The sequence below is a fragment of the Gossypium hirsutum genome, chromosome D10, assembly GCF_007990345.1.
Source record: "Gossypium hirsutum isolate 1008001.06 chromosome D10, Gossypium_hirsutum_v2.1, whole genome shotgun sequence".
Lineage (NCBI taxonomy): Eukaryota > Viridiplantae > Streptophyta > Magnoliopsida > Malvales > Malvaceae > Gossypium > Gossypium hirsutum.
Genome location: NC_053446.1, coordinates 43,327,989 through 43,341,069, shown reverse-complemented (window position 1 = coordinate 43,341,069; position 13,081 = coordinate 43,327,989). Strand labels below are relative to the sequence as shown.

The window sequence follows — 13,081 nt, the reverse complement described above, 5'->3', positions numbered from 1 at the left end:
ATTTTCTTTGATTTTGGTTTACAAATACTACTCCGCCAAACATTGTTTTAAGATTGATTTATTAAAATCGTATTGATTGACTTAATTACCTAAACCAATGTCTTCTTCATTACGAAATGATTTCTGTTTTCTAGTAACTTCGTCGTTTGTCGGTTAGACGGTCTAAGTGGGGTGTTACACAAGGTATCATTAAGCTTACTTTAGAAATGGTTGAGGCAGAATCCTTTGTTGAGTTTGTTTCGAGGAAGGACATGTTTGAGTCATCCAAGCCTAAAGAGATGAGCAATGGTGGGGGAGACCATGGGGAAGATGGAAATGGAAACTGTGGCAATGTTAAGAATGGTGGCAACGAGAAACTACCTAATGGGAAGTGGAAGCCCTAGAATGGACCAAAAGAGCTAATGAAATGCTTCTTTTGTGATGGTCTACATATGGTGAGGGATTGTTTAAACAAGTCTGTGTCTTTTGCCATCGAAGGGGATGATGAGCCAAATAGTGCATCAAAAAGGCTTGGTTCAATTGTGCATTCTGTCGAAGCTAAGAGGGTCAGAAAGAAAAAGAATAAGCCAGTGAATACTGATATGAAACCTCTTGAGTTATCATTAGGGCTACCATTTATGAGAGAGATGGTTTGTGCATTAGACTTTAGGGGAAAAATGGTGATGCAAACTGGACAATGTGAAAGAGTAAATTGTAAGAGCGAGGTACATCTCAAATACATATATAGTGTTTTATATTTTAAGTTACCTTTGGCTTTGCAAAGACACAGGGGCCTTTTCAGAGTTATAAAGCGGGTAAGCCAAGGGGTTTACAAACCAGAGTTAGCAATTATACTCAAGGTTAAATTGGTGTTCAATGTAGGAGTATTGAAGCCTATTTTTATGGATGAAGAGGATCCCAATTGAGGCCAGTCACAATAGGGGCAAGTAAGAGTGGTGGCCTCCTATGATCGTGATGTACAAGAGAAAAATACGGTGCAAGTTAGGTGACGATGGAGACATAAGCCAAGGAATATGTTCTAAGAGGTGGAACTACCCGATAGAGAGAATAGTTGGGAATTAGCCGAGGCATCGAGATCTTTCTAAAATGAGTCAAACTAGTGCCACTTAGAGGACGCGACAAGTGCGTTGTGAGAATGGGTGGGGGAGAATGTCAAAGCCTATGACCATTGCACAGAGAACTTCCCTTAGAGGTCAAAAGATTAAATGGGGCTCACTTGACCTAATTGAACTGGCCGGACTCGACTCACAGAACATATAGAGAAGCCCATCTAATTGAAGCCTTGGGAGCCCAATGAAACATTCCAGTAAAAGTAAAGTTACCAGGGTAATTAATGTAAATCCTAACGAATAAATATGTATAGAGTTTACATCCCTTAGGACTCTCATCTTATCGATAGGTACAAATCTTGACCGTAATGTAACTAAATCTGTATCATTGAATTTGGGAAAGCTCAATTATAAATAGAGGCATTCTCCCCTCATTTTTAATCACTCAATTGTAAACTTTCAAAGTAGTATATTACTTTTGAGAGCATTTACTCAAACACTTGGTGTGCACTATTTTTCTGTGGCTTTTTGTTCATTTGTAGCTTATTTTGTCTTTCGAGTTTGCTTTCACTTGCTTTGGTGCCTTAGAGAATTTTTTTAAGAAATCTTTTTTTTTGAGAGTATGCTAACTTAGGTAGGACTTGAACCTAAGAAATTGCCTAATAAGTGATTCATTTTATGCGTATAAGGAAAGAGAAGACGGGTTGGATGGCTATCAAGATTGACCTTGAGAAGGCATATGATAGAGTTTGCTGGGAATTTTTTAGAGGATTCACTTAGGAAAGCTAAGATTCCTCAGAATTTACTATCTACTATTTTGAAGTGTATTTCTTCTCCATCTATTTAAGTGTTTTTGAATGGATGTTTTTCTTCTAGTTTTAATCCTTCTAGAAGAGTGCGACAGGGTGATCCCTTGTCCCCTTATCTTTTTGTACTTTGTATGGAGCATCTTTGTCATTGTAAACAAAAATATATATAGGATTTTTCCTATGTAATTTATCATCTTTTTACTTAAATCCGTTGATAAAACTAAGTAATTGTTTAATAAATTAATGAAATATGTGAAAATATGAAATTAGGACATAAAAATTATTAAAATGTGATTTTATGTTTTATTATATAGTTTTCATGCAATAAATGGCTTATTTTATATTAATTTGAATATATTATATTTTTTAAGACATAAAGTGGGCCATGCATGATTAAATTAAATAATAAAATATAAAATTTTCATTTTAAAATATTTCATTAATAATTTGGGTTTTAATTAATTAAGTAAATTGGATAAATTTTATTCTTTGGTCCTCTAACTTGTTGATTTATTCTGGATAGGTCTGATAGCTTTGTTGGTTTACAAAACCGTCCAAGTTGGAGACCAAGTCAACCCAATATTCGGCTACACATGGCTATCCATTTAAATCATTCTTCGGTTTAATTACACAAGGTCCTTGCAATGTTGAAGAAATTAGAGATTTGCCCGAAGATTTACGATTAACCGAGTTTTAGTCCTAAGTTGTGTGGCATCCAAAATTTCTTAAAAATCAAGCAAAAAATCAAGTTAAAAGCCACTAAGCATGGCCAGCCACAATTTGAGGAGATTTGAAGAGGTTAACATCCACTATTTTTAGCAAACTATCCCCCTTTCCTCACCTATAAATAAGACCCCTCATTCCTTCATTCATCATCCCTCAATCATTCCTCATTCATTGTCATCATTCATCATTCTCTCTTTTCTCCAAATTCTCTTAGCCTTTTCCATTCCCACACCTAGCATCATCTCTTCATAGAGATTTTAGCAATTAAGCCTCTCAAAAAACCCTTGGTTGGCCACCTTAGAGAGCCATCAGAAAAGGAGCAAAGCAAAGGAATGAAGGAGCCTTGTCAGTCAGAGTCTTGGGTGACAGACACTCTGAATTGGGTTTAATCTTCATTTTCTTTAATTTAATATAAAGATGTTTGCTATGTGTTCTTTGTTCTTGTTTACAAAATGTTAGCTTAATTTTATTTAAGCTAGGATGATTGCTTTGATTAAATAATATTTATTTGATTCATGCTTATAATGTTTTTGCCTCAATCGATCATTTTTTCAATTAAAATGAAGTCTGTATTTCAATCATACGTGATTGAAATGCACTTGAATTAGCTAAACGATCCTGACCAGACGACGACTAATGGACACATAATTGAAATGTGCATGCTCAATTTAGATCTTGATCTGATTAAATTGGAGGTTGCATAACAACTCTGACTAAGCTCTGTTATCTGTATAGTTTTTAGATTTGTGGGATTAAATTGTTTCAAACCTGACACGTCCCTGTTACCTCACACGAATACTAAAAAACCCTTAGTAAATAAGGATCAATAAAACGTGTATTTACTAAGTAAAGGATTCCCAAAGAACCTAATGTGGTTTCCAAACTCATGAAAGATCGAGTTGCCATGGAATGTTTTTCCGAATGTTATTAAGCATGTTGATAATAAATTGAGTTTAATTAAAGTAATTGTCCTAGTTTATTTATGTTATAATTGTTTCAAATTTTGTTTAATTTTACTAAAATCTATTTCATTCATATAGTTTGCATACTTAGGATAATTTGCATTAGGGATCATTGCATTTAGTTTAATATATTTTAATCACCACTTCCCAACTATATTGTGTTTTTATTTACCGAATTGTTAATATAATTTTACAAATTAAGTGACTTAGCACAAATACAATCCTTATGGAGACGATAACTCGATACTTACTTATTATTTGATAACACTGCGTACACTTGCCCAAACCTACGCGTTACATGTTTTTGGTACCATTGCCGGGGATTGTCAACTGTTGCCATAGTCATTTGTTTTTTGTGAAATTATTTATTTTTAATTTGATTCATATCTAACATTACTAACTTATTCTTTTTAATTTTTGTGAGTTTCTTTTCAGGTGTTTATGAGCATAGATCGAATTATCGATTTACTCCTTGAAGACCCTAAAATTGAGCGAAATTTTAGACAAAGAAGACGTGAACGAATAGTTCAAAGACAAGTCGAGATGGACCTTGGAAATCAGAATCAAGACCAACGTAATGAAGCTGATCATGTACAAAATCCTTTCCTCATTACCGATGATAGGGATCCATGCATCAGACTATATGTTGTGCCACTTTTCAATGAGTTAAACCCAGGAATTAATTGGCTAGATATTGAGGCAAACCAGTTTGAATTGAAACCAATGATGTTTCAAATGCTACAAACGGCGAGCCAAATTAATGGTATGCCCACGGAAGATCCACATCTCCACCTTCAAATTGTTTACGAAGGTGAGTGATTCATTCAAGATAGCTGGTGTGACTGAAGACACACTGAGGTTGAAGTTGTTTCCATACTCGTTGCGAGATCGAGCATGAGCATGACTAAATTCATTGCCACCAAGTTTCATATCTACATGGCAAGAATTAGCAAAGAGATTTTTGGTTAAGTATTTCCCACCTAGCAAAAACGCTAAGTTAAGGAACAAGATCACAACTTTCCAACAATTGGATGACGAGTCTTTGTATGAGGCTTGGGAGCGATTCAAGGAGTTACTTCGTAAGTGTCCTCATCATGGGATTCCTCATTGTATCCAGTTGGAGACATTCTATAATGGTTTCAATGCATATACAAGATTGATGGTAGATGCTTCGGCGAATGGTGCAGTTTTTTCTAAGTCTTATAATGAGGCTTATGAGATCATCGAGAGGATCGCGAGTAATAACTATCAATGGCCAACAAATTGAACAACTTCAGGAAGACGTGTATCCAGAGTTTATGAAGTTGACGCCCTCACTTCGTTATCAGCTCAAGTATCGTCTATTTCCTCTATGATAAAATAATTAACCGCTAATAGTACTAATAATTCTATAGCTCAGCCACCAAGTTCGTTTGAAGTAGTTTCCTATGTGTACTGTAGGGAAGGTCATTCTTTTGGAATTTTCCATCAAATCCTGAGTCAATGTACAATATAGGGAACCAATATCAAAATAGGAGTGGACAAGGACCTAGTCCAACTTTTACAATCCTTCATGGCGTAATCATCCTAACTTTTCTAGGAGCAACCAAGGAAATGGACCGAACAACAACTTATTGTAGCAAAGACCCAACCAATCTCAAGGGTTTAATCAACAAGCTCCAAAACCACCTCAAGCTGAGGCATCAAACAGTTTGGAGAACTTGTTGAAAGCATACATGGCAAAGGCTGATGCTTTGATCCAAAGCCAAGCAGCAACAAAGAAAAATTTGGAAAACCAAATGGGTCAGTTAGCTACGGAGCTACATAATAGACCACAAGGAACCTTGCTGAGCTATACTGAGAATCCAAAAAATTTGGGTAAAGAACATATCAAGGCAGTGGCATTGCAAAGTGGTAAAATTCTAGAACCTCGATTGATTGATGTTGAAGATGAGCTTGTTGAGAAGAATCAACCAGCTGTTGGAGTTCCTACACAAAAGGAATCAAAATCCGCAAAGTCTGACAAGGTAAACCCTGACTTAGTGAATTCAGATATTTGAATATCTTCTTTGGATGCAGATTTACCTACTCAAAAAAGTTGCCTGGTTCAATCGAAAGTTCCATCACTTGCATATCCGCAAAGATTGCAGCAACACAAGCAGAAACATGAAGTGCAATTCAAGAAGATTTTGGATGTTCTGAAGCAGTTACACATCAATATTCCGTTGGTGGAGGCTTTAGAACAAATGCCAAATTATGTGAAGTTTTTGAAGGATATACTGTCCAAGAAGAAACGACTAAGTTAGTATGAGACTGTTGTCTTGACAAAGGAGTGTAGTGCATTCCTGCAGAACAAATTGCCACCGAAATTGAAAGACCCAGGAAGCTTTACTATACCCTATAGCATTGGTGAATCTTACTATGGTAAAGCTTTGTGTGACTTAGGAGCGAGTATCAACTTGGTGTCTAAGTCTATTTTCAAGATGTTAGGGATAGGTGAAGTAAGACCTACAACTGTGACGCTTCAGCTAGCGGATCGATCTTTAGCATATCCCAAAGGAAAGATCGAGGATGTTTTGGTAAAAGATAATAAATTTATTTTTCCTGCTGATTTTATTGTCTTAGATTTTGAAGGAGACAAGGAAGTGCCGATCATCCTTAGGAGACCCTTCTTAGCCACGAGAAGAACGTTAATTGATGTACAGAAAGGAGAACTCACCATGCGAGTTCAAAATGATCAGATAACCTGTAACACCCCTATCCCGTAACCGTCGCCGGAATAGGTAAGGGGCATTACCGGACTTGTAACTCATGTCAGAATAGTAAAGTTTTGAACTTTTTCTTGAAATAAAGATCATTCATTTAAATAAGTACTAAGCACAGCCAGGGATAAAATTTAAACTTCTCTAAGTAAACATTCAAAAGATGCCATTTTCGCATGGCTTATATACATTAACCAAAAATATTCTTCCGCCACTAGTCTATTCTATACATGCCATAAGATAATCCAAAACGTAGCAGTACCAAACAATGGATAGTGATAGTGTGACTAGTTCCTGATGATCCCCGAGCCTGTAGCTTCCAAATGAGATCTATAAAACAGAGGAAACAGAGTAAACGGAGTAAGCATTACAATGCTTAGTAAGTTTTAAGCAGTGTCAACAGATAACAATCAAATTATAACATAGTTGTTCGTATTTTTATTTCACTCTTCCTTCGGGCATACCATCCCTTTACCGAATATGCACATCTCATCATATATAATAGGCAGATAAACTTTCACATAAAAGTGAGCTCATGTGACATAGATATATCGTATGATTTCACATAACCTCTCACACTGATCCGATGTCACATAATCATAGGAATAGTCTCATAGATTGCTCTCGTATGCATCACATAACTACCTTATGATTTAGTGCAAATCAAGCTCACATATAAACTTGGAGTACATACCTGTTTAACCTTTCGCATTGAATATATTTATAAGCAATTCTTATTACGAAGTCTTATAGCTTTAACCTCTACTCGGATTATCGGTAAGACCTTTAGCTCAGACGAAATCTCCACACGAAGTTATCGGGTCTTACCCGGACAAAATCTCCACACGTAGTCATCGGGTCTTTAGAGCTCGGATATAGTACGAGCACGAAGCTTACGGACATTAATCAGTGATAATATTCTCGCATAAAGCCTGCGGGGTTTTAACCCGGATATAGTACTGACACAAATGCCCTTCGGGACTTATCACATTTATACACTTTCACATCCATCACGTTGGCCACTCGGCCCTGTCACATATATACACTTTCACATTCATCACATCGGCCATTAGGCCTTATTGCATATATACACTTTCACATTCATCACATCGGCCATTAGGCCTTATCACATATATACACTTTCACATTCATCATATCGGCTATTAGGCCTTATCACATATATACACTTTCACATTCATCACATCGGCTATTAGGCCTTATCACATATATACACTTTCACATTCATCACATCGGGTATTAGGCCTTATCACATATACACTTTCACATTCATCACATCGGCCATTAGGCCTTATCACATATATATACACTTTCACATTCATCACATTGGCCATTCGGCCTTATCACATATATACACTTTCACATTCTTCACATAGGCTATTAGGCCTTATCACATATACACTTTCACATTCATCACATCGGCCATTAGGCCTTATCACATATATATACACTTTCACATTCATCACATTGGCCATTCGGCCTTATCACATATATACACTTTCACATTCATCACATCGGCCATTAGGCCTTATCACATATATATACACTTTCACATTCATCACATTGGCCATTCGGCCTTATCACATATATACACTTTCACATTCATCACATCGGCCATTAGGCCTTATCACATATTCACTACGAGCTGTTTTTCCTGAGCAATAGTCACTAAATTATTCATAAATGGAGCTACGAAACTCCAAATGAAGTGCCGTTAATTTTCCCTGAAAATAGACTCATATATATTTTATCCATAAAATTGTCAGAATTTTTATTTTCGCCAATCAATACCAGATTTTTCTTAAAGTTTCCCCTATTTCACTGTTTGACTATTCTGACCACTCTTCACTACAAATCAAATTTCTCATTGTAAAAAATTCAAAATATGTTCTTGTTTATTTCATTTGAAACTAGACTCACTAAGGAATCTAGAATATAAATTTTGTCTTTTAAAAATTTTTGTACAATTTATAATGATTTTCTAAAAACAGAACAGAGGATTACAGTGTCATTCTGCACTGTCTCACACAACTTTAAATATCTCATTATTGGAAATTAATTTTCTTACACGGTTTCTTTTATAAGAAACTAGACTCATTAAGCTTTAATTTCATAATTTATTCAGCCTCTAATTCAACTCCAACAATTTATGGTGATTTTCTAAATTCATGTTACTGCTGCTGTCCTAAGCAGGTTTATCACAAATTTACTCTTCTGACATATCCTTTTAGCACTTCATAATATCATATCCATTTGGCAACATATCATATCAATAACTTACCTATACTTCATAATAGCCATTAGGCTATATGCATAAAAATTTACAATAGAGTTATGATTCTTTTAATATGTGCTTAACATATCATACTCAATCACATTATAGGCTTTAATACTTAAAACTTACCTCGATCGCTAATGTACGTCAATTCCGACTATTCGACCAATTTCCCTTTTTCCACGATCCGACTTTGTTTCCTTGAGTTCTTGAGCTAATGAACCAAATTTAAACTTATCACATCACTATTGTGTAAAACCACATTCGATTATATTATAATTCGGTTAGCAAGAAATACACTTATTCCTTATAACATTTAGCTTCGAGATCACCACCTCAATCATCTCAACCACAACATTCATTTTCTTACTTCTCATCATGGCCGAATACTAACCATGCCTTAAGCTCTTTCTCTTTCCATTTTTTAGTACTTTATAACTCATCTAACAACTATTTCAAAGCTAAAACTCCAACATCCAAAATTTAACATATAAAATCCTCAATTATTACATGGTTCTATTAATTGTAAGCTCTATTTCAATATTTAAGCATGAATTACAAATTTTGGACATCATTTATAATTCCAAGCAAGTTGCCGAATGCAACCTTACTAAATTTTCATGGATTCAAATCATGGATTCAATATACCATTACCATGAAATCAACAACCAAAAATTCATAGACAATTTAGGAAAATCACATTATAAATCTCAAATTCAAGCAAAGACCATGGCCGAAATGCACATATAACCACATAACAAAAAAATATTGAACCTTTGGTTGCCTAACTAGCTTAACATCCATCAAATTTTAATCAAGAAACTCACCTCATGAAGAATATCAAAGTGCCGAATGGTTTTAGACTTTTCTCCCCTCTCTTATTTGATTTTTGGCTAAAAAGAACACAAAAGAGCTACCTTGTTCTTTTCACCAAATTCTTTTATTATTTAGTTCACCATTATAATAACATTCCACTAAGCTTTATTTTACAATTAAAATACAAAAAAAAACAATAATTCCATTCAAAGCATGGCCGGCCACTAACCTTAGAAAATGGTTATTTGACATGCAACTCCATTTATTTTATTACTAACTTTATTTTATTGTTTCCTCCCATGATGCACCAACACAACATGTCTATGACATGTTTTTAGCCATAACATCTTGTCCACCCATGCTCATGGCCGGCCACTACATATTAGAGGGGGAAAATTGACATGCAAGTCCTCCCTTTTGATTACATGCACTATTAGGTCCTTGTAGATTAGCCTATCACATTTCAAAAATGTCACCCATAAGTCCTTTTGACTAAATTCACATGCAATTTATTAAATCGAAGCCTAAAACTTTCACACCTTCATAATCACATATTTTAGACAATAAATATCACATTCAAATAATTTGGTGACTCGGTTTAGCGGTCCCGAAACTGCTTTCCGACTAGGGTCATTTTAGGGCTGTCACATAACCTTTAACATTCTTAAAGCGATGAAATTTTTTGATCCGACACAGGAATGTTCAATTATGGAAGAGATAGAAACCTTGGTTTCTATGGAAAACAATTTTGAAGAAGATCCATTGGAGAAAGCCTTAGATCTTGACCCTATAGAGGATGAAGAAGGTGAAGAAAACATGGCTTTGATGGAAGCCAATCTGGGAAATTTTATTTAGCCGACACGGTTTGAACCGTTGGAGTTGGAAGTTAGAGAATTTGTGCAACCCAAGTTGTCAATTGAAGAACCACCTAAACTCGAACTAAAGATACTTTCTTCCCAATTGAAATATGTTTATTTAGGTGATTGTTCTACTTTGCCTATGATTATTTTAGGAAAACAGATGAAAGATCAAGAGGAGCAACTAATTGCTGTTCTAAAGAAATTTAATAAAGCAATTGGTTGGACCATAGCTGATATTCGAGGTATAAGCCCTTCTTTTTGCATGCATAAAATCATTTTAGAAGAAGGTGAAAAAGCTCGAATTGATGGGCAAAGGGGGCTCAATCCTATTATGAAAGAAGTTGTGAGAAAGGAAGTGATCAAATGGTTAGATGTAGGAATCATCTATCCTATTTCAGATAGTTTATGGGTAAGTCCGGTGGAGTGTGTGCCAAAGAAAGGTGGAATCACGATTGTTGAAAATAAGCGTAACAAGTTAATTCCAACAAGAACTATTACCGGTTGGAGAATCTGTATTGATTACAGAAAGTTAAACAAAGCCACTCGGAAGGACCATTTTCCATTTCCTTTTATGGATCAGATGTTAGATCGACTGGCAGGTAATAAATTTTATTATTTTTTATATGGCTATTTGGGATATAAAAAAGTAGTTGTAGCCCTGGAAGACCAACATAAAACAACCTTTACTTGTCCATATGGTACATTTGCTTTTAGGCGAATGCCTTTTGGTTTATGCAATGCACCTGCAACTTTTCAACGATGCATGATGGTAATATTTACTGATATGGTTGAAAATTTTGTTGAGGTTTTCATGGATGATTTTTATGTTTTTGTTAACACTTATGATATCTGTTTGAGTAATTTGGCTAAGGTACTGAAGAGATGTGAAGAGACGAATCTTGTCCTTAATTGGGAAAAATGCCATTTTATGGTCAAGGAAGAGATTGTCTTAGGTCATAAGATCTCAAGAAAAGGAATTGAAGTCGATAAAGAAAATGTGGACGTAATTGAAAGATTACCGGCCCTATTGAATGTGAAAGGAATCAGAAGTTTCTTAGGTCATGCCGATTTTTATCGAAGGTTTATCAAAGATTTCTTGAAAATTTCTAAACCGTTGTTTTCGTTGATAGAGAAAGATATAGTGTTTGATTTCAACAAAGCATGTTTGGAAGCTTTTGAAGAGCTAAAAAAGCGGTTAATCTCAGCCCCAATAATCGTTACATCTGATTGAAACTCACCTTTTGAGTTGATGTGCGATGCAAGTGACTATGTCGTTGGAGCTGTGATGGGTCAAAGAAGAAATAAAGTGTTTCACCCTATTTACTATGCAAGTAGAACGTTGACGGGAGCCCAACGCAATTATACGGTAATCGAAAAGGAACTCATTGCTATAGTTTTTGCTTTTGACAAATTCCGCTCATATCTTATAGGTACCAAAGTTACAGTATTTACTGACCATGCGGCCATTAAATACTTGCTCACGAAGAAAGATGCAAAAGCAAGGCTAATTCGTTGGATACTTTTACTTCAAGAATTTGACCTTGAGATCCAAGACAGAAAAGGTGTCGAAAATCAAATAGCTGATCATTTGTCGAGGTTGGAGCAAGATGAGGTAACTCAGTCATGTGTGCCGATCAACTAGAATTTCTCAGATGAACACTTATTTAAGGTAAATTAAATTCATGAAATACCCTGGTTTGCTAATTTTGCCAATTATCTTGCATGTGGAATAATTCCTCGAGAAATGACATACCAACAAAGGAAAAAATTCCTTTATGATAGTCGATATTATGTTTGGGAGGATCCGCTTTTGTTTAAATAATGTACAGATAATATAATCTGAAAGTGTGTAGCTGAAAGAGAGATTGCTGAGATCTTATATCATTGCCATTCATCTCTAAGTGAGAGACACTTTGGTGGTTCACGTACTAAGCAAAGATTTTGCAAGCAAGTTTCTTTTGGCCTACACTATTTAAAGATACTTATGCTTATGTGAAGAACTGTGATAAATGCCAAAGGACTTGAAATATATCAAGGAGGAATGAGATGCCCTTGACAAACATTTTGGAGATTGAATTATTCGACGTATGAGGCATTGACTTCTTAGGCCCGTTTCCTTCTTCGTATAGTAACAAATACATCTTAGTTGCTGTGGACTATGTATCCAAGTGGGTTGAAGCTCAATCATACCCTACAAATGATGCTAAGGGTAGTCATGCGATTCCTACATAAGCATGTGTTTACACGATTTGGGACACCAAGAGATATTATTTGTGATGAAGGTTCTCACTTTGTTAACAAATGGCTTAAGTGGTTGCTTGACAAATATGATGTGAAGCACAAGAGTGCTACTTCCTATCACCCCCAGTCTAATGGGCAAGTTGAAAGAGTGAATCGTGAAATCAAAGCTATCCTTGAAAAGGTAGTACGCCCTAGCAGAAAAGATTGGTCTTGAAGGCTCGATGATGCATTATGGGCCTATCAAACAGCATTTAAGACTCCGTTAGGAATGACTCCTTATCATTTAGTCTTTGGAAAGGCATGTCATTTGTCATTAGAGTTCGTGAATAAAGCTCACTGGGCTTTGAAGCAATTGAATTTTGATCTTAAGCAAGCAGGAGAGAGAAGGATGTTACAACTTGATGAGTTGGAAGAGCTGAGGTCGTTTTCCTATGAGAATGCCAAAATGTGTAAAGAAAGATCAAAGAGATGACATGATAGTCATATACAACCTCGCGAGTTTAAAGAGGGTCAAAAGGTTTTCTTGTTTAATTCAATGTTGAAGTTATTTCCTGGGAAGCTTAAATCCCAATGGAAAGGACCTT

At 35.5% G+C, this 13,081-nt stretch overlaps 1 non-coding gene across 1 annotated transcript; it reads right to left on the bottom strand.

The window, feature by feature from the left end:
• Positions 1–4,540: 4,540 nt before the first annotated feature.
• Positions 4,541–4,647, bottom strand: LOC121222729 (small nucleolar RNA R71). Its single transcript, XR_005920098.1, has one exon. It is a non-coding gene; the product is annotated as a small nucleolar RNA R71 (small nucleolar RNA).
• Positions 4,648–13,081: the final 8,434 nt, after the last annotated feature.